Raw genomic sequence first — 22,328 nt, 5'->3', positions numbered from 1 at the left:
TTACTAAAGAGGAGGTGTTAAAACTCAGTCCTCAAATGTACTCTTGTGTGTGCATAATGAGATAGCTTTCCAATATCTCGTATTGTTAGCAACTTAAAAAATAAACAACATTTTTCTGTAGTGTTTGTTTAGTTTAACTGAAAATCACTTTATAGAATATATTTTGTCCTGCAAATAAAATTTCTGTATGTCCGATATTATTTTTCATAATAAAATAGAGTTGTTTTCCAACTGATGTATTTTAGCCTCTAAAGCATGATAAAAATCACACAACATAGCAAACTCATAAATATCTATGCTGTTTAAAAGTGTTTTGTTTTTTCCTGCTAAAGCATGCATGACTCTGAAAAAGAGGTCACGGTATCGATGCAGCCCTGAAACTTAAAATACCACAAATCAGAAACAGGGTTTATTCTTCTTTTTTTTTTTTTTTTTTTTTTTTTGATTCACAGAAGAAGGCCTGTGTTCTATGCTCTGTCTCTTTAAACTTAGTCTTGGGTTTTATCTGAGTTCCAAGGTAAATATTCTTTAAAAGTCTAAATCTCTTAGCTGTTCCTTTAAAAGGTTTATCTTGTGCACATACTGCTTGTTTATTTAGCAACCGTATGAAACTGTTGAAGTGTTTGTTTAGTAGCCTTTCTCAATTATTTATGGTGAGAGCCAACTAATCCTTTGTCACAGTGAATTTCATGTTCTGGGAATCACTCTTCTGATTGATTATATTGGGAATCTCTCCAAAGTGATTAAGCTTACATTAGTGTTACACCTTCAAGCACCTTTCCTCAGAGAGAAGTGAGTCACTCTTTGCACATTTGATCTTATCCCCAAAGGAAAGTTTGGAAAACCGGTATGCCTATGGATATTGGGAAGGGATTAATGATTTCCATATTCATTCATTCCTCTCTCTCTCTCTCCCTTTCTAAGTCTTTAAGGTGCGAGTAGAGAATTGAGAGAGCCTTAGTCAGGCACTCTGAAGAAACTGGAAAAGTAATGAAGACAGGAGCAAAATATAAAAACTCACAGCAAATATGTCTTACCAGAAATGTCAACAACACAGGGGAAATGCAATCTTTGTCTCCCCATCCTATCTTAAGTCTTGGCAGTTTTACAATTCAGGGCAAATGACCAGCCTGCCCTGAGCTCTACTTCCCTAGTTCACAGAAGGGCCTCAGTACTTTTAAGAAAAGGGAGTGTTCAACTTCATTTTTGAGGGCAAAGATTAGAATCATAGAATGTTAGCACTCAAAGGGAATTCATAGATCATCTACTTTCTAGTTCAATCTCTTTGTTTCACAGTTGAGGTCGCTCTGAGGCCAAGAGAAAGGATATAAGTTTTCCGGAGTCATATGGTAAGTTAATGGCAAGGCATTGATCAAAACCCACCCAAATCTTGATTCTCAGACTAAAATGTCAGCAACAATGCATTAAAATGCAACCAAAATCCAAGCTACTTAACTTGGCTGACCTTGTCTTCTGTCACTCTCCTCGTTATTCCCCCTGCTGTTGCCACATTGGCCTTCTTGATTCTGGGACATACCAAGTCACTTCCTGTCTCCAGATCTTGGCAATGGCTGTTCTCTGGGCCTGGAATGCTGCCTCCTCCCCCTGCCCATCTTGCTCATCATAGGTGTTTTCTTGTCAACAGATCTGAGTCTCAGTCTAAATGCCATTTCCTCAGTGAACATTTCCTGACTAGGTGATACTAAGTAGACACCCAGGATCTCTTTGTCTCATCGTATCATCATATTTTATTTCTCAGCATCGCACTTACTCCAGTTGATTTTTGGTTGTGATCGTTCTTCTAATGGAATGTAAGCTCCATGAGTGTATTGATCTTGTTTGCTTATTGTGTTCATCAGGGTTTGAGGATATGCCAAACACATAGTAGATATCTAAAAAATACATATTAAATAAATAAATAAAATAGTTGGAATACACACAGTAAAACAAAATCTCATGTAGGGCAGACATTTGTTTCACACTTCAATTTCACCAAGCTCTGTGGTTTAGTCTTAATATTAATCTTTATAAATATACATATATTTCACAATCATATATAATACATATATTTATATATGAAAATGCATGCCTACATATATGTATACATATATATACACAAATATATATATGTGTGTATATATATATATATATATATATATACACACACACATACACGTGTGTGTGTGTGTGTGTGTGTATCTTTATTTATTCCAACTATTGGATCTTATCTAGATAACCAAATATTGGCATAAGAAAAGAAGAATAATGTGCATGTTATGACTTCTTATTGCATAGAAAGTCATTTTCCTAGGGGCTTTTTTGAATTTTGCAGGTATCCCAGTTTCTTTGAAAGTGTGAGTCTCCTGTGGTGTTAAGAGAACAGTCACTGACTGTGGGAGGTACAGAATGCTAATGGCCACTGTTCATCAATAGCTTCACATTTGAGGCAGCCTGGAGACACAGGGGACTATAATGAGAAGATACTTAGCACCCGCAAGTAGCCAAGTAGACTGAAATGCTCACTTTTTGCCTGGAACTTCCTTGATGTGAGAGTGATGTTTACATTTCTAGTCTCACTCCTTCAAACTTGACAGATTTAGGGTAGCCTGGGTGGAACAGACAAAACCCAAACGGAGTGGTAAAGGCCCATCTTCACTGTGCCTGCCTCCCTCTCCCCATGTGCACTCAGACAAGGGATACTCTCTCATTGGAATTGCACAGACACTGTTCCTCGTATGAGTACTTTCTTGTCAGATGAGGAGCTAGGGAGCTTCTGTAATACCCAGTGGTGGGGCAGAAGGGATTCTGTGGCTAAATGCCACAGACTTTCAGTATTTTTACTAAAATTAAGTAGATTTTCTCTTCTCTTTTTTAATATTTATTTATTTTTGAGAGAGAAAGAGAGCACATGTCAGTGGGGGAGTGGCAGAGAGAGAGGGATACAGGATCTGAAGCTGATAGCAGAGAGCCCGATGAGGTGCCGGAACCCAGGAAACTTATATCATGACCTGAGCCCAAGTCAGACACTTAACCAACTGAGCCATTCAGGCACTCCTCTTCTTCTTTTTTTTAATTGGAGGTCAGTTGACATACAATGTTACATTAGTTTCAACTGCACACATGGTGATTCAACAAGTCTGTACATTACACTGTGTAATGTACAAGTGTAGCTACCATTAAGTAAATTTTCTTGAATCAATGTTTTTCCATTTCCTGTATGCCTATAGGAAAATTTCTAGAGACATTAAATGATTAAAAAAATACTTTTCACCATTTAAATTGTTTGGATGGGAGTGGTGTGCTAAGCTTCTTATTCTTTCCTTCTGGAGGTCCTGAAAGAATTCATTTTTTTTTTTTTTTAAATTTTTTTTTCAACGTTTTTTATTTATTTTTGGGACAGAGAGAGACAGAGCATGAACGGGGGAGGGGCAGAGAGAGAGGGAGACACAGAATCGGAAACAGGCTCCAGGCTCCGAGCCATCAGCCCAGAGCCTGACGCGGGGCTCGAACTCACGGACCGCGAGATCGTGACCTGGCTGAAGTCGGACGCTTAACCGACTGCGCCACCCAGGCGCCCCTAGAAAGAATTCATTTTTAAGATTAAAGCTATGTGAGGGGCATCTGGGTGGCTCAGTTGATTGAGCATCTGACTGGCTCAAGTCATGATCTCGTGGTTTGTGAGTTTGAGCCCCACGTTGGGCTCTGTGCTGGTAACTCAGAGCCTGGAGCCTGCTTCAGATTCTGTGTCTCCCTCTCTCTCTCTGCCCCTCCCCTCTTCTCTCTGCCCCTGCTCTGTCTCTCTCTCTCTCTCGCAAAAATAAATAAACATTAAAAAATTAAAAAAAGATTAAAGCTACGTGAGAGAAATCACTTCTGTGTACTTTTAACTTTTATTCCATCACTCTCCTACTCAGATGCTCCCAAGGATTACCCACTGCTTTGAGTCCACATTATTCTGGGAGATAATGTTCTCTAGAATCCAGCTTCTTCATTTTTTCCTTATTTATCTACAATATTCCACATTTCACAGCACCTTAATTTCATGCAGGTTGGTTCACCTATCTTCTGTAACTTACTTGTACATTTGAGTTTTTTGTTTATGCCTCTCTGTCTTTTTGTCCGAAGTGGCCAGGCTTGTCCTTCATGGCCCATTCCAGATATTCATAGACCATCAGAGCTAAAAAAATTAGCCCATTCACAGGAGCAACAGGACCTTTTCTACTAGATTGTTCTGTATTGCTCTTACTTTGTTACATACATGCCATTTGTACCCAACTTAACTTTTAGCACCTGAGGTAGAAATTATTTCTTATGCTTTTTTACTCCCTTTTGATGCCTGACCTAGGAGTGACCATGCAGTGAGTACTTTGTGAATTTTGTGGAGTTAATTCTCCATTCATATTCAATTCCTGCTTACAGGAAACTCTCCTCTTCAGAGGAACAGGCATAGTCCTGAGAGATGAGCTTCTAGTTAAGTTGTAAATGCAGAAGTCTTATGAACTTTGTTTAGTTTATGGTTCTTAATATGAAATGTGTCTCAAGTGTTTGCTCATTAATGCTGTATTTGTAGTTACAGTGTACGAATATACCCAGTTTTGGTTGTCTAAAACACCTCATGTTGGGGATATTATTCTAAGGATCCAATGACTAAAGTTTACCAGGAAAGACAGTCTCTGGTCTACAGAGTCATAATATCCCATTCAATATATGGTTATTAAAATAAGACATCAAGTGTGACTTCATGAACTTAAAAAATGGAAATCAGATACAGCATAACCCTAGGACCTTAGAATCAGATGGAGAAGATTCTAATAAGAAAGAAGAAAAATAAAAACACAGCACATATATAAGTGTCACTGGAACGGTGTATTGTGAGTCTTTGAAGTCCCTCAACTGAGGGACCCTGTGCAGTTTCTCAATGAGGAGATAGCACTTTAGAGCCTCCAAGGTCTTGAAAATAGACAAGCTTTTATAAAATGAACATGATGGGGCTTCCAAGCAAAAGAGATTTAATGAAGTCCCAGAAGGGAGACTGCAACAGACTTTTGGAAAATTATGGGCATTCCGATAGGTTTATATCATAAGGTGTTTATCATGATAAAGTGCAGCAGTATACACGAATGGACATTCAGGTTGGACGAGATCCTGAAGAACCTCAAGTGGCAAGTTGATGAGTTTTTAGTTTATTTCATTCTCACCATTAGGATAAAATTGAGTCACTGAATGTTTTCAAATCAGGGACTGAATGTTTAGATCTAGAAATGCATTGTCCGTGGACACCTGGGTGGCTCATTTGGTTAAGCGTTCATCTTTGGCTTCGGTCACGAACTCACAACTTGTGATTTGGAGCTCTACTGTCAGCACAGAGCCAGCTTCAGATCCTCTGTCTCCCTCTCTCTCTCTCTCCCCCTCCCCCACACGCATGCACACACACTCTCTCTCTCTCAAAAATAAAAAAATAAAACATTAAAAAAAAGAAATGCATTATCCAATATGGTAGCTACTAAACATGTGTAGCTCAATTAACTTAATTAAAATAAATTGAAACTCAGTTCTCTAGATGCACTAGATGTATTCCCAGTGCTCCACAGCCTGATGTGGCCTAATGCCTACCATATTGGACAGTAAAAAGCATTTTTATCCACTCTGGAATTTCTAATGGACAGTATTACACTAGATTTTAGACTCTGACACCAGTATAAAAAAGAATTTATGGAGTTTGGGAAGCAGAGATGCAGAGATGAAAAAGAAGCAGTGTAATTGATAAGATGTTCTCAAAGTAATCCAGGTAAAAGGTAACTGGAGGCTGAACTAGAGGGATGATAATGTGTGGAGAGCTGAGGAGACATGTGACACACATTAGATATACACAGGGGATTCTATTAACTAATTGTCTGTTAGGCATGAAGGGAGGGAGATGGGTACTCTAAAACCCTGAGTGGCTGGGTGGGAAGTAGTACCATTCATAGAATTTAGTGGAAAAACAAAAGGAATTAGTTGATGAGATTATTAAAATAATGAGTACAGTCAGTAATGTTGGATTTGAGTTTCCCGATCCAGGTAGAGATTTCTAGGAGGGTGGAAAGAATATGTTGGAACTTGTGATAGAAGAATATATTGACACCCAGTATTTCTTACATACAGGTGGTGGTTAAAATCATTTAAGAGAGAGAGAGAGAGAGAGAGAGGGAGAGGGAATAGGGCCAAAGAAAACATCTAGTGGTATTTCATTATGTTTATTTCCCTTCTGTTCAATTCTTGATTAAATTAATCTAGGTCAGAATTTCAAAGTTTATGCATTGTTTCTGATTATTTTAATATTATCGTGGTTTCTTATGAGTGACTTTGCATGCCCAGAGACTCAAAGGCTAGTTTATTTCTTCAAGGCACCACATGTACATTTTGTCAGATACCATCAAATGATTTGAGATACTGAACTTTCCTTGTATGGTACAAATGACTAACCTTGACCCAGAAAATGGAGTGGTATTTGCAGTACATTTTTTTAGATTAAAATAAAACTGTTGAAATAACAGCACACATTACTCACTGATTTCTAAATTTGTATCCATATATCCTTAAAGGATATTCTTTTATTCACTGAAAGCAGTCAGTGAGTATTTACCGATTATTGATTATTTACAAGATGATGAAATACAGGAGGTACAAGAATTTCTACAACTCAGATCCTTGCTGATAAGGATTGACATTTCAGTAAGAGAATAGATTATGAACACACATGATCACAGCCCAGCGTGATCAGAGCTAGGCAAATATCAGTTAAGGAAAGCGTTAAGATCTATGCAGGCACAGAGGAAGGAAACATCGTCTGGGGGAGTTAGGAAAGTTTTTTTTTTAGATAAAGTGACTTCTAAGGTAGCTGTTGAAGAGTGAAGAGTAGAGCACTTGCAGAGACCCCACATGTGGAAGACCTTGGGTGACTTACCATAATGCAGAGTCCAGATGAGTCAGGTGAGGCCAGATTCTGGTCAGCTTCTTAGGCCATTCTAAAGAGTTTAGGTTAATTTTGGAAGAAATACAATAAAGAGGAATCATTCAGTATTTAAAGTTATGAGATGGTATTATTGAGTTCCATTTTAGAAAGATACCCAGCAGAGGTGGGGCAGGTGGACTGTCTAGAGGTGATACTGGAGGAGACACCAGTTAGAAACCTGCTGGTGTAAACTAGATTTTAGGGGGGCTGGTAAGAAATTGACACTAAAGAAATTTAGGAATCAATGACTACACTGAGCATTCATGAGACTTTAGGTATAAGTTAGAAAGAGCATCTGGAATGATACCCAGACCTCTGGCTTTACAGCTTAAGCATAAAAACATGCCAGTCCTTGAAGTGAAATTTCTGGGAGAAGCAAGCCTTGAGCATTAAGATGAGCTCCAGATTGGTAATAGTGACATTGAGGGTCCTTTGGATCATCCAAGGGGGGATTTGCACTTGGAGATATGGCTCAAATGGTTCAAATATTATCTCTTATCTGTATTGAATGACCTATTTATTCATCCTGTGCATAGTGGTCATTAGGGTCCCTAGTTTATTTCCATTCCATAGGTAATGGTGTGCCTCAAGCTGTGATATAGCTGATAAAAGATGAGATGTCATTTATTGAGCTGCTTCAGAGTAGGAGTGAATATGAGACTTTGGCACTCCAGGTTGCGTCATGGACTTAAATCTCAAATGCCTTCTACTTTCTCATCCTGGAACATCCCTAAGAGATATTTCACTAATACTTTTCTCCCACAAAATATTCTCTCTTTGATGGCTCTCTCTCTCTCTCTCCCTCTCCCCCTCCCCCTTCCCTTCTCCCTCCTACTCCCACTCAACCCCTTTCACCTTCCTTCCTTCCTTCCTTCCTTCCTTCCTCCCTCCCTCCCTCCCTCCTTCCCTCCCTCCCTCACTTCTCTTTTTCTTTCTTTCTTTCTTTCTTTCTTTCTTTCTTTCTTTCTTTCTTTCTCTTTTATCCCTTTCCTTTTGGAAATTTTTACCTGCTTTAAAGCTAAATTTCTTTCCTGGGCATATCCCTAAGAACCCATTTACCCTTTCATTTCCATTTGCTGCATGACAGCCTTAAAGAACCAGTATTTTGGAGCTAGATGGGAACTTATGGGATACCTTGGGTAGTGCGGTGATTTTGCTGATTTTGAGTTTTCAGAGGGGTAAGAACTTGTTCAGCCACATCACTAGACAGTGCCTTGCATGCACTGTTAGTTACCTAAATCCCTGTAAGTCCAATTCTTTGAAAGTGCTTTCTATTTATAATATAAATATATATATCATGGATTTTTAAAACATGAAACATGGGTTGTTGGTTACAAATGCATTTACATTGTGCATTAAGAAACACATTCTGAGAGGTGTTTTAAAATGTTTCCTGTAGCTCATTTGAACTTTATCACGATTGTTTATTAATGTGATGAAATTACCTTTAGATTTCTTGGTGAGTTTTTTTTTTCAGTTTATTGAATACGTGCAATAGTTTTTAAATTTGACCAGTACATTTAATGTGGTTTATAAGTTTTGATTTGTTGAATTATAAATGTATTTTTAAATGCTGCCCTTTAAAACACATTTAAATTTTGTCTGGTTTTTGAATTAATATACATTCATTATACAAATTCTGGAAAATATTGAAAATTAGGCAGAAGATTTTAAAAAATCATACGTGTCTCATTAAAGTCATACAACACATATTATTTTACTGTTGGTTTCCATTTGTTTTTCTTCTGCATGTTAATGTGAATCTTCTATAAGAGAAAAAAAAATTCATTTTTTTACACCTAACATTAAAATTTTTTAATGTTTATTTACTTTTGAAAGACAGAGAGAAAGAGAGAGAGCACGAGCAGGGGAGGGGCAGAGAGAGAGAGAGGGAGACACAGAATCCAAAGCAGGCCCCAGGCTTTGAGCTGTCAACACAGAGCCCGATGCGGGCTCGAACCCACGAACCATGAGATCATGACCTGAGCCGTAGTCGGACACTTAACTGACTGAGCCACCCAGGCACCCCTTTTTAACCTACTATTTAATGTATGTCCACAAAAATATCCTTATTAACAATTTTAATGGCTTTGCAATAGTCCATCATGCTTCTATACCAGATAAACCAATCTATCAATGTCCTTATTTTTGGATACTTAGCTTATTTTCTTTTTTTCTAATAGTATGTATAATGCTACAAAGATTATTGTTGAATTTAAAGTTATATCAAATTTTACAGATTGTTTTCTTATAATAGATGTCCACAACTAGAAGCACTGAGTGAAGAGGGATAAACATTTGTATATGAGAGTAATGATGTTGACCTGGGGTCAGCACAACATACATGCTACCAGTGACTCCTGAATCGTCTTGATGAATATGATTGGGGAACTCTCACTCTTGGGCTCTCCTAGGACCAGTGGAATACATTTCGAGATTGACTGAGCTAAAATATATAGTTCTTTACTGAGGAGGCAGAGGCTTTGCCTTGATCATGCTAACTTGCCCATGTGGGCCACAAACTTTGACTATATTAACAGCAGACTTATAACAATTAAGCTAATTGAGGTCAATTTTCTAAACTGCTAGACTGTAGACTTTATAAATATATATTGCAGTTACACAGTCTACCTGAATATTTCATAGAGTCATAAAATCTTGGAGCTATAAAATACCCTTAGAAACATTCTAACATTCTGACTTCTCTATTGTGCAAATGAGACATTTTTTTTTTATTTTTAAAATATTTTAGTGTTTATTTATTTTTGAGAGAGAGAGAGAGAGAGCAGGGGAGGGGTATAGAGAGAGGGAGACACAGAATCCGAAGTGGGCTCCAGGCTCTGAGCTGTCAGCATAGAGACGCGGGGCTTGAACTCACGAGCCGTGAGATCATGACCTGAGCCAAAGTCAGATGCTCAACCAACTGAGTCATCCAGGTGCCCCTGCAATGAGACAATGTTAATGAAGAAGGGAGGAACTTCCCCTTGGGTCATGCCAGTGCACAGCTGAAATCTAAGCCTCTTGATTCCCAGATAAGAGATTTTTACCTGAATACTAAGAATGAATAGTTATTACATTTGAACTGGGTTGAACTTTAATGCTCTTTGCTTCGTTAAAAAACTTGTCTCCCAGATTTCGTTGACTTCCAGAGACTGATTAACATGGGTGAAGATAGACCTTGATTACAAATTATTTAGGAAGCAAAGATACTAGAAACTAATGTATTCTCTCTCTTCTTTTAAAAGTTTATTGTGAGAGAATGAGAGCAAGCATGAGCAGGAGAGGGGCAGAGAGAGAGAGGGAGAGAGAGAATCCCAAGCAGGCTCCCTGTCGTTAGCACGGAGCACAACGTGGTCCTTTGATTCCATGAATCGTGTGATCATGACCTGAGCTGAAATCAAGAGTTAGACACTTAACCAACTGAGGCCCCCAGGTGCCCCTAGAAACCAGTGTATTCTATTGGCATATCGCTTCATTCAATTCCTATAATTTTGATATCTATCAACAAACAAATTATAGGAGAGATTGATATTTCCCACGATAGCAATGCAATATCTATAAGCTGCAATATATCAGAAAAGGAGTATGTTGCAGATATAGGTGGAGAAGGCTTTGTGGACAAGTAATTCTTTAGCTGGGTCTTGAGGAGGAGGAGTAATCTGACTCATAGACAAAGCAGTGAGGGCATTTCAAGTGAAGGGGCATTTTGTGCAGAAGTACAGAGGCAGGAACCTCAGCTGTATTCCCCCGACTGTAAGGGTGAGAGGGTGGTGGCAAGGAGGGGAGCAGGGCTGCTACAAAAGTCTGCCAGGCCACCAGACCACAGAAGCCTGCAGGCTCAAAGGGGACTTTATTTGATGGAGGATGCTAAACCAGTAAACACTTCCAACCAGGGGAGAAAGGTCATTTTGTATATAGGACAGTGAAATGTCGTTACAACTGTCGTTACAACTTGCCACTGTACAAACTGCATGTTTTGTATCTCGATACAGTGCCGGGTTGATGTGTGCTTTGGCTTCATTAATCAAGGGGGGATTTTCTGAGATCATATTCACTGATAGGTAATTCACCCTTTCCTCCGTTTCTATGAACAGTAATATTTTTAGAAATTACACCCGGTTGTTTCTCGAGTGAAGTCGCCACGAGAGCTACTAAAAGTAGTACTTTAAGTGAAATCCTTCTCTAGATGATCTTGCGCCTGACCTTCTGTACTTTTATCTCCCAAGGATCAGCTTGTGGTGTTAATTATGAGGTAAGTAAGCAGTTACTTCCTACAGCAAATCAGCCAAAGTCCAGGTTTGCTCTGGAGGTCTCCGGGATCAGAGCTCTGTGTTTCTTCAGGTTTCAATTTACCAGCCTCAAACCACTTAAAAGCAGGAGGAGGAAAGACTGGGGAGTGATCAGTTTACAAGTGACCTGGGAGTTCACAGCTTTCATCCCTGGAAATCACAGTCCATATAATAGGCCTTGTGCAGATACAATTGGGACAAATTGACTCAGGCGTCCTGCTTTCAGAAATGAAAATTCTTCTGTTCCCTTATCAGTGTCCCCATGCCTGAATTGTTGGCATCAAGCATTTGATGGAAGATGGTTCTTGTTCTAAGGTCAAATAGAGGATGTAGGTCCTGAGTAAGAGTGTGGGCTGTTAAATGGCACCCAACTGTGTTAATTGGTTAATAGGGCTCTAGCTAGTTTAGGGACTTAAAAGTCATGCCAGAGGAACTCTGCCTAGCAGGCTTTTTTCCTTTCTAGGCAAGTGAGAGTTGTAAATGTGAAACAAAGTACAGCCGGCACATCTCAAACCAGGCTACTGTTGTGCCAGATATTTTTGCATCATCTTTTCAAATATACTTTCAAATTGTTTGAAAGTTATTTTATAAGTTTTTAAAAAAGGCAGTGTTTCCAACCTGACACTTGAAGGTGACTTTTAGAGGCAGTCTGAGTCATCAGGAATCCAGGCTAGTGGGTACGGTGGTAATTGTTGGCAAATAATCATTCTCAGCAAAAAGAAATGCAACTTTAAAAAGAAAAGAAAAGAAAAGAAAAAAAGTCAGATTATCTTGAGAGATTTGCAAGCCAGTTCTCATGGCACGTTCCAAAGTAGACTAAGTATAGAATCTGGAAGGGATTGCTTTCTACATTCATTTGGATATAGAACGTCTGACTATTTATTAGGAATAAAATAGTCTTGCTTTAAAGTAATGCATCAAAGAAACAATTGAAACAAAATTCTCTTAACATATCCTTACCATATATACAGGCACTTCATAAAGTCACAACCATTGTGAGGCCACAGCACCATCAAGTTATGGTTTATTACCCGATGGATGGATGATCATAGCAACTGTATTGATGTTGTTCAGCTTCAGTACTGAGAAAGGATATTGCTATTAGTTTTTATCATTCATTGAGTAATGGTAATTATTCTCCTATTCATTGTTTATTCTATGCCTAGAATATTTTTTAAAATTTAGTTCTAAACTTATAGCCTATTTGTAGGCTGTCAGTGGCTTCCTCGTGTCCCACAGAACAATGTCCAAATGTCTCACTCTGGCATATTCAAAGACTAGAATGTTCTTCCTTGAATTAGTCTATCCAACATCCTTCCAGGAATGCTATCTTCAGGCCACATTAGACACCTCACAGGTCCCCCTGCTAATAGGCACAACCCCTATCTTAGTTCTTCTTCCAGAAGTCCCTACTATGTCTCTCTCAGGAGAAGCTCCATTCATTCTTCAAATGCAGCATACTCCCCATCTTTGTAATGAATACTCCCCATCTTTGTAAAATGCCAAGCTCATTCCCTTTAGTCCCTTTCTCACCATCTCATGAAATTGTCCCCTTTAAGTTACCACCTATCTCCTTGCTATCAAATCTAATGAACACTTTTAGGGGAGCCTGGGTGGCTCAGTTGGTTAAACGTCTGAGTTTGACTCAGGTCATGATCTCATAGTTTGTGAGTTTGAGCCCGATGTCAGGCCCTGTGCTAATAGCTCAGAACCTGGAGCCTGCTTTGGATTCTGTGTCTCCCTCTCTCTCTGCCCCTCCCCCACTCACAGTCTTTCTCTCTCTCTCAAAAACAAACATTAAAAAAACGTATCCAATGAACACTCGTGTTAGTCATGACTTCTCAGCAACATTTGATACAGTTAACTAACCCCCTTCTTTTAAAAAATTTTTTTTTAATGTTCATTTTTGAGAGATGGAGAAAGACAGAACATGAGCAGGGGAGGGGCAGAGAGAGAGGGAGACACAGAATCCAAAGCAGGCTCCAGTCTCTGAGCTGTCAGCACAGGGCCCGATGCTGGTTCAAACTCATGAACTGTGAGATCATGGCCTGAGCCAAATTCGGATGATTAGCTGACTTAGCCACCCAGGCGCCCCTAACTAACCCCCTTCTTAAAATATTTTTCCTTGGCTTTCATGACATGATACTCTCCTCAGTTTCCTCTGGGTTTCCTCATTCTCCCTGTGTGAACCGATTCCTTTGTTCCTTCACTAAACTGTTCTTTTCCTCAGCTTATCATTTACATGGTCAACTACTTAATCACTTCCTAGACATTGATCATTTCTAAATGTCCATGTTCAAGCTATCTCTCCACCATATGCTTCAGATCCATATTTTCAATTGTCTGATGAATGGAAACACTTTGTCATCCCACAAGCATGTTAAAGTTAATATGTTTCACTTGATGTCGTTATTTTTACTCTTAAATTCACCTTTTCCTAGCTGTTCAACTCAGACAACGGTACTATCATAATCAGCTTCTTAAATTCATAATCTGCTGTCGTCCTTGATTATTCTTTCCCCATATCTGGTCAGACATAAAAACTAAATAAATTTCTTTTTTGTTTTTTTTAACATTTATTTATTTTTGAGACAGAGAGAGACAGAGCGTGAGCAGGGGAGGGTCAGAGAGAGAGGGAGACACAGAATCTGAAATAGGCTCCAGGCTCTGAGCTGTCAGCCCAGAGCCTGATGCGGGGCTTGAACTCACAGACTGGGAGATCATGACCTGAGCCGAAGTCGGACGCCCAACCGACTGAGCCACCCAGGCGCCCCCTAAATAAATTTCTAAATTAAAAAAATCAAATAAAACTGTTTACCTATCTAGAGCTAGATGATGATGATGATGATGATGATGATGATGATACAGGTATATAGATAGAGGCTATGATGTCCTCATGTATTTGCTCTTATTCTTTTTTTTTCTTTTTTTTTTCAATATATGAAATTTATTGTCAAATTGGTTTCCATAAAACACCCAGTGCTCATCCCAAAAGGTGCCCTCCTCAATACCCATCACCCACCCTCCCCTCCCTCCCACCCCCCCATCAACCCTCAGTTTATTCTCAGTTTATTTGCTCTTATTCTTATGGTCCCAGGTTAGCCTATTATAATCGCTCCCATTGATTTTTTTTGTTTTAGTTTATTTTTAATTTACTTATTTTTTAATTGCCTTATTTACTTATTTATTTGTTTATTTTTATTTCAAGTTTCTATTTAAACTGCAGTTAGTTAACATACAGTGCAATATTGGTTTCAGGAGTAGAATTTAGTGATTCATCATTTATATACAATACTCAGTGCTCATCACAACAAGTGCCCTCCTTAATGCCCATCACCCATCTAGTCCATCCCCCACCCACCTTCCCTCCAGCAACCCTCAGTTTGTTCTCTATAGTTAAGAGTCTCTTATGGTTTGCCTCTGCTTTCCCCCCCCACCCCGCTCCTCTATGTTCATCTATTTTGTTTCTTAAGTTCCACATATGAGTGAAATCATATGGTATTTGTCTTTCTTTGACTGACTTGTTTTGTTTAGCATAATACACTACAGCTCCATCCATGTTGTTGCAAATGGTAAGATACCATTCTTTTTGATGGCTGAGCAATACCCCATTGTGTGTGGGTACACACACACCCCAACTTCTTTATCCATTCATCATTTGATGGCCATTTGGGCTCTTTCCATAATTTGGTGATTGTTGATAATGCTGTTATAAACATCAAGGTGCATGTGTCCCTTCGAATCTATATTTTTGTATCCTTTGGGCAAATACCTAGTAGTGCAATTACTGAATCATAACAGTTCTATTTGTAACTTTTTGAGTAGCCTCCATAATGTTTTCCAGAGTGGCCGCACCAGTTTGCATTCCCACCAACAGTGTAAGAGGGTCCCCACAGATTGTTACCAGTAGTCTCTTAACTAACTGTTTTTTATGCCTCCTGTTTGGACCCCTCCAGTCATTCTTCTCATTGCAAGCAAAATGATGTTTAGGAAACAAAAGCTGATCATGTCATTCTCTTACTAACAGTCTTTCAGTTGATTTCCCATTGTCTTCAGACAATGAGGTACAGACTCCTTAACATATTTCAAAAGACCCTTCATTAATGTCATCTCTTGCTATCTCTCTCTGGTACACTGCTTAGCCATAGTGAAACATAGTCTTTTTTTTCCTCTTCTCAATCTATTAAAGTACCTCTCACTGCTCATCTTAAGGCCTTCCCCTTGCTTAGACCATTCATTCTGCATTCCTTTGCCTTATTCTGAGTAAGGCTTAGGGAGCCCACCTCCTCCCTCCTCAGGGTGCCGCAGTATAGCACCCTCCTTCACATTCCCACAGAACCCAGTTTTCTCAGTGTAGCACTTTGATTTTACTGTGTTGCATTTTTAAATGTTATTTTATCTATTCCCTACTAGATTATAAATTGTTTTACTTTCATCTTTTAATCCCCAGAAATAGCAAATACCTTACCTAATAAATAATAAATATTTGTGAATGATCTTGTACTCCCAATACCATTGCCTACCTTATAATAATCTCCTTATTAATCTGGCTACAGACTGTTCCATCATTGCATAGATTTCATCCTGATGTTCATGAAACCTTATCAGCAATCACTCACTGAGTTGTATTATGCCGCAGACCCTATAGCAGTCATCTATATGAAATCTCAATTGCTTTTCCTTAGGTATAAGGACCACAGTGTCCTCCATGAAGTAGAGTGTCCAAGCATTCTATCACTACAGGGATTCCATAATCTAATTTTGAAAAAATAAAGTGTAGATATCGAAACTTCTGTAGATGAATGAAATCTCAGAGATAGAGCCTAGGATAGCTCAGAAAGGGCCATTTCCCACAAAGTTTCCAATAAAACATATTTTAATGACTCAGAAATAATCTTGAATTCTTTGTTTTAGGAAACCCGCCTTGTAGAGTGACAGTTTCATAATTTCCACAGCTGTATGAGCTGCTAAGTGTTCATTGAATATACTTCCCATCTCCCACCGTGTTCTGGAGATTTGGAGATTTGAAGAGACAGGGGGAGAGGGATGTCTTCTCTGTCCTCAGGGAGAACCACATCTTCTTAGGGAGGCAACATACTTCTTCATTAATCAATGAAGGTATAAGGCAGCTAAAAGCATGGTACTTGCTTCATTTAAATACCTGGGTTTCCAGTTCTCTGGTAGGTGGACCAGAGGAGGTGTTATAAAAGGTTAGAGTATGATGAGAGGCCCCAAATTCAACGTGGAAAATCTTATGATCAGGGACCATAATGAGAGTAACAATTGGTCAGCAACCTATATATCATTACTGGCTTAGAAGCTGCATTTCTTGTCTTGTTTTATCCTCAGAGCAAGCCCTAACACTAATATAATTATTAGTATTGCTGTTTTGATGATAAGCAGTAGAGTACCTCTGCTTTCTTACTAAAATCCTGCTAGGGAAGTATCTATATGCCTGTAAATATTTCCTTCTGGGAATCTGAATTGATAAAAGCAATAAAATGGCTAAGTGAATTTTGTTCTTAAAACAACATGTATCTTCTTAGCATATGATACTGTTGTGTGAAAAGTACCCAGCACACTGCTTAGTACAGTGACTGGTACTCAAAACATGAAAGCCATTATGATTGTATTTATACTTGAAAATGAAATTTTTGTTACACGCACACTCTAAAGAATATTTTTCTATTATTTGATGTCAAGTACTGCTTTAGTGGCTCAGTTTCCTATAGAAGTTTATGATGACAGAGATCTTATTAGTATCAGAAGACTGATACATCTTTAAGAGGCTATTGTGGTTTCACATCTGCGTACATGTGTTGGAAAATGGATGCTATGTTTATGGATACTATGCCTGAAGAAGTTATCTGAACTTATATAACTCTATCTAGAGTGAGAGGGTTGGAATAGAAGATTGTTAAAGTCCCTTTCAGTCCTAAGAGTCTGAGAAATTTCCTTTCTCCATTCAATCTTCATGAAATACAGAGGTTAAGAACATAATCCCCTTTATGCTACATATCACTCTTCAGTTTTAACATCAACCCAGAAGCATATAAATTTTCTTTAAATGGCAAACATTATGGCCAAAGCCTCATTTTAAGCTAAGACATGTATTGTTAATTTCACCTATAATTATTAATTTAGAAAATTTGTTTGTTTGACAATTCAATAGCTAATAGTATTAAATGGGAAAAGACATGTATGGTTGAAAGTATACAAACAGAAACAGAAAATAAGCTTTTATATTAAAAAAAATCACCTTAAGAAAAATACTTGTAAAAAACCCAAACCCATCAAAAATTATTCTGATTATTCAAAATAGTTTGACTTCACTATACAAAACAATTCAGTATTTGTGTGTGTGGGGGGGGGGGTGAGTTAGAAAATGTTGGTAATTTGAAAGCCATTTTCAGAGAGTTTCTCAGACACCATGTTGCAGGCTTATACCTCTATACGTATATATGACCTTATGTTAAAACTCTAAAATTCTGAGCGTCCAGTGGGAAAAAACTTCCTCTGGTCCAGTGGTATATTATAAACATGATTTTTGTCCATCCTTTTTTTCAAGGTATGCACAAATATTTAATTTTCAATGAGCTAATAATATATCCCTTATATTATTTCTTTTACCATGATATTACTTAAGTGTACTGTTTGGCATATTTATTATGTATTTTAAATTCCTAACTATCACTACATATTGAAAAAGTCTGCAAGAAATCTCTGCTAGAGGAACGTGGAGAATTAAGGCCCTTTGCAATTGACTTGGCACTTTGTAGAGCCCCTCCTTCTTTCTTTCCTTTCTTACTATTTTTAGATAAGTCACTTGACTACATGCCTTCTGTGAAACCCTTGTTCATTCCATTTAACATATTTTAGTTTTGTGCCCTGAACTATGGTCATGTTTCTTTTTTGGTGTTAGGACCTAGCAAACCCAAAGAAACTTTCTGAACTTCTGGACCCTTGTGCGGCCCTCTGTTGGGAGGTAATTAGATCATTATGTAGTACACTAACAGATTGAGTGTTTTCATTCCCACACCAGCCCTCAGTCCCCACCTGTCAGCTGGGGAGAGACAATCTCATAAACCTGCCAATACTATGATTTAGCTGAATACATGTTTGTTAATAAATCTTTCATCATATTATAATCAAAGAGCTCTTTCAGTTTATGACCCACCTAATGAAGGATTTGGGGTGTCTGCTCATCAATTTGATGTTTGTAAAGACAAAGCTAACGGGTGTCATTAGCGTATATTTACCCCTTGGCTCAGGCGAAGAGTGGAGCAGGGAAGGTGGAAAAGGAAATGAGAGAAAATGTTAATTAAAAATAAACTCATGGTGTCAGCCACATACCTGTTACCTTGAAAAGTAATGTCTTATGAGAAAAATCGAATGTTTTGATGTCTTTTATAGTCTACTGAGCCACTAGGATCTACAGCCATTCTTTATCAAATGCCTTTCTCAATGATTTCACTGCCACCATTATCATGCAAAGAATTTGATGTGGTTCTCTCCATAGGGGAGTGTAATTATTAATATGGTGTGAGCGAAGTCTAGGACTTGCTAAGGCTTGCAGCCATGCCAGGTACAATAATGAAAACTTGTACTGCCTTTTTTGATATCAATGCTTTGTGTTCAGATTTCAGTTTTACAGTTTCTTTGTGGTTAAAATTAAAATAAATTGAAATATTCTCCTGGTTATCTTTCTTAAGGCATTTAGGGTAGATATAATGATTGTAGTCCTGGTATCTTTTAGGTAGAACACTGCATACTCTAACCTCCCCACCCCCCACTGAAATATGCCAAAGGTTTTAATGACTGAAAAACAAACAGAACGGGATATATCATTTTCTAAAGCTATAAAGTAGTTTGTAACTTCTGCTGAAAACTCTTTAAAATTATACCCACCATCTGCATGATGAATTTCTCATGGTGTTCTCTGCCCTGTCAAAACTTCTCTCTGTGGCCCAGTTCTTAGCTGCCATTGACTGAGATCCAGACAAATAAATCTAGGGAGAGAGACAGTACACTGACCTTGGTTTCCTATGTGTTTCCTTCCAACTCTAGAGCAAGTTATATTTCAGCTCCACAATCAACAAATAGCTCTGAAAACCAAATAGGCCACGCTGTTGGAAGTCAGAGCGAACGAGGTCAAATAGAAGCCTCAACTGGCTGGATATAAAGTCTTCTCAACTCCTTTGTGGAAATTTCCAGGCTTCACATTCATTCATCAGGATATCCTCTTTGCACACACTTACCATTAAAATCTTTGGGCTGCTGCAGACTCCACCTGAAGATGACACAGCTGTACCAGGTTGGATGACCTTTTATGTCCTATCTGCATCCATTGCTTTCTCTATTTGCTTTCCTTTTGTGATATTTTCAGCACCAGGAAGTTTCACTCACCTTGACCATTGTTTTCACACATTTGGGCTACAGTCATGAGGTTGTTGTTTAATTTGAATCCAAAAAGATGGACAGGAAGGAAAACAGACAGTAGAGATATCATCCATTTCCTAACCAAATCATAACACTCTATTTTCATGACTTTGTCACACTGCAGAAAAATGCAGGGAATTCATTTGAAGAAGCATAAACAGTGAGACTGTGACATGCTCTCTTGTCCAGCATCTCTATACTAAACATAAAGACAGCTTGCTTGCAGAGGGGATTGTTAGCTTCTCTGATGACACACTCTCCTAATAAAGTCCAGATTTGGCTCAAATTTTATGTGTAATTTCCTACTGCTAAAATTATGAGTTCTTAAATAAAGATTACCATTTTTACAGGAATAAACCTGTGTGACTGATGTTTTAGCATTGCTAGTGGATCTTTAGCATGTGGATGTATTGGTTTTTCTTTGTTCTGTTTTTGACCCAAAGCTTTGGTGCTGGACAGATCGGGTTATAAATATTGGTTTGGCCACATGCAACACATGTAGCTTTGGACAAGATAATGAAATTTGCGAAGATGTGGTTTCTTCACTACTAAATTGGAGATGAGTGAACTTGAGTTGTTGTAATTATTAAATGAGAACAACCTACAGAGAATACTTAACACAATACAAAGCACATAGAAAGTATTCAAAGATAGTTGTGATTCTAATATTCTAATATGAGTGTTAGGATTTCTAGACTGTACATATTCTGTAGATCACTACAGTCTATGTGTAGTAAAATCTGCACTCCAGGCATCCATAGTTATTTTGTTGAAGTACTATATCAATAATGTTTTTATTATTTTGTGTTTCCTTTATATTTCCTACAGTTTTTTCTTAACAAAAGGACTATCTCAGGAGCATTACATGAAACACAATATGTCAGTTTCAGCATTTACTAAAATGATTTCTAGTTTATTACTTTCAAAAATATTTATTTTCCAGTTTTGATTTCTTTATGGAAATGCATATTTCAGCAATTTTGAAGAGAATCTCTAAACTCTGAGCTTCTTTTTTTGAAATTTGGTTTTGCTTATAAATGAATGAATAAAAGTAGCAACTCCCAAGTAGATACCAATATTTGACATATTGTATTAAACTACAATGTTCAAAAATTAAATTTAAGGTAAGTACAAGTTGTGGTCCCAGAGTGATAAATAATCTTCTGTATCATGTAATAATTCCATTTTCTTTAATTAATTATTACTTCCTGTTTGCCAAATGTTGATTTTATATTTCCATTATTCTTCCTACAGTGGAACTCTAAAAAATGTCCATTTCCTCTATATATCTGCCTATTTATTTATCTAAGCATGGAGTCCTGAGTATTTATTTTATCCTACAGGTTATACTCTATTACTATCATTATTTACTTCATTGTTCAAATTATCCAGATTGACCATTGTAAGCTCCTTTAAGTTGACTACTATGACCTTTTGACATGACCTTATTTATTTTTGAGCATTTACTTAATTTCTGGCACCACCGGACCTTCCAGGCTCTTCATGTACATTCCCTGATCCAGTCCTAAAAGTATTCATTTCTCTGACTCTCTGTTTCTTGCATTTATTAATAGAATTTAGAAATCAAGATCTGGGTACTGGATGTCCACTGGCACTGGGGTACCATTGCTTCTAGAGCCTCCCAGCATTAAGAGCCAGGAAATATATGTATGTATATGAGCACACACATACCTACACAGGTATATTTATTTCTATATAGCAGCTATGAGTTCATGCTCATACCTTTGATTCTAATCCAATACCATGAGGCTTATTTTATATTTCTTTATGTGTAGCATCTTTAACAGTGAGAAACCTGGCTCTCAATTTCCTTAATATATTCATTTATTTTTTTAATATTTTTAAATGTTTATTTATTTATTTTGAGAGAGAGAGAGGGAGAGAGAGAGAAAGAGAGAGAGCAGGGGAGGGGCAGAGAGAGAGGGAGACAGAGAATCCCAAGCAGGCTCCACACTGTCAGTGTAGAGCCTGACACAGGACTCAAACTCACAAACCCTGAGATCATGACTTGACTGAAACAAAGAGTTGGATGTTTAACCAACTGAGCCACCCAGACACCCCTATTTTTTAATAATTGTGTACACAAAAAGTAGCTTTAGAATTGTTAACCTACAGCCCTGTAGAAAAATAGTACATTTGCAAACAAGTTTTGCCCCTTATTTAGCCTTATATCATACAATCAAAGTAATACTTTCCAGTGCATGTTATTTCCTTCCTCAGACTCTTCTCTGTGATTATTTTATTTTCTTTATAATATAGGTAGGTCTGTTTGCAATTGTTTTGGATCTACTTTGAATCCCCCCCATCTCTCTCTCTCTCTCTCTCTCTCTCTCTCTCTCTCTCTCTCACACACACACACACACACACACACACACACACATACACACACACACACACCTTGGATGATAGTAATTATTTACTTATTTTGGGGGTAGGTCAAACATTGCAGTGGTTTTAACAGTCCAAACCATACAGATGATAAGCTCAGGCAAGTATCACTTCCTCCTCATCCCTACTACTCCTTTCCCATTCTGCAATTCTTTCTACCTCATTTCTATCCACCCTCTACAGGTAATTAACCTCAC

At 38.0% G+C, this 22,328-nt stretch overlaps 1 long non-coding RNA gene across 1 annotated transcript in view; it reads left to right on the top strand.

Annotated features, from left to right (window-relative positions):
• Positions 1 to 19,413: 19,413 nt before the first annotated feature.
• The window catches only part of LOC122215148, a 42,492-nt gene continuing 39,577 nt past the window's right edge, over positions 19,414 to 22,328 (top strand). The window contains exon 1 of the long non-coding RNA XR_006200264.1: positions 19,414 to 19,597. This is a non-coding gene — a long non-coding RNA (uncharacterized LOC122215148). The remainder of the gene's footprint in view (positions 19,598 to 22,328) is intronic.

The sequence above is a fragment of the Panthera leo genome, chromosome A3 (assembly GCF_018350215.1).
Source record: "Panthera leo isolate Ple1 chromosome A3, P.leo_Ple1_pat1.1, whole genome shotgun sequence".
NCBI classification, from domain to species: domain Eukaryota; kingdom Metazoa; phylum Chordata; class Mammalia; order Carnivora; family Felidae; genus Panthera; species Panthera leo.
This window is presented reverse-complemented; position numbering and strand designations above follow the sequence as displayed.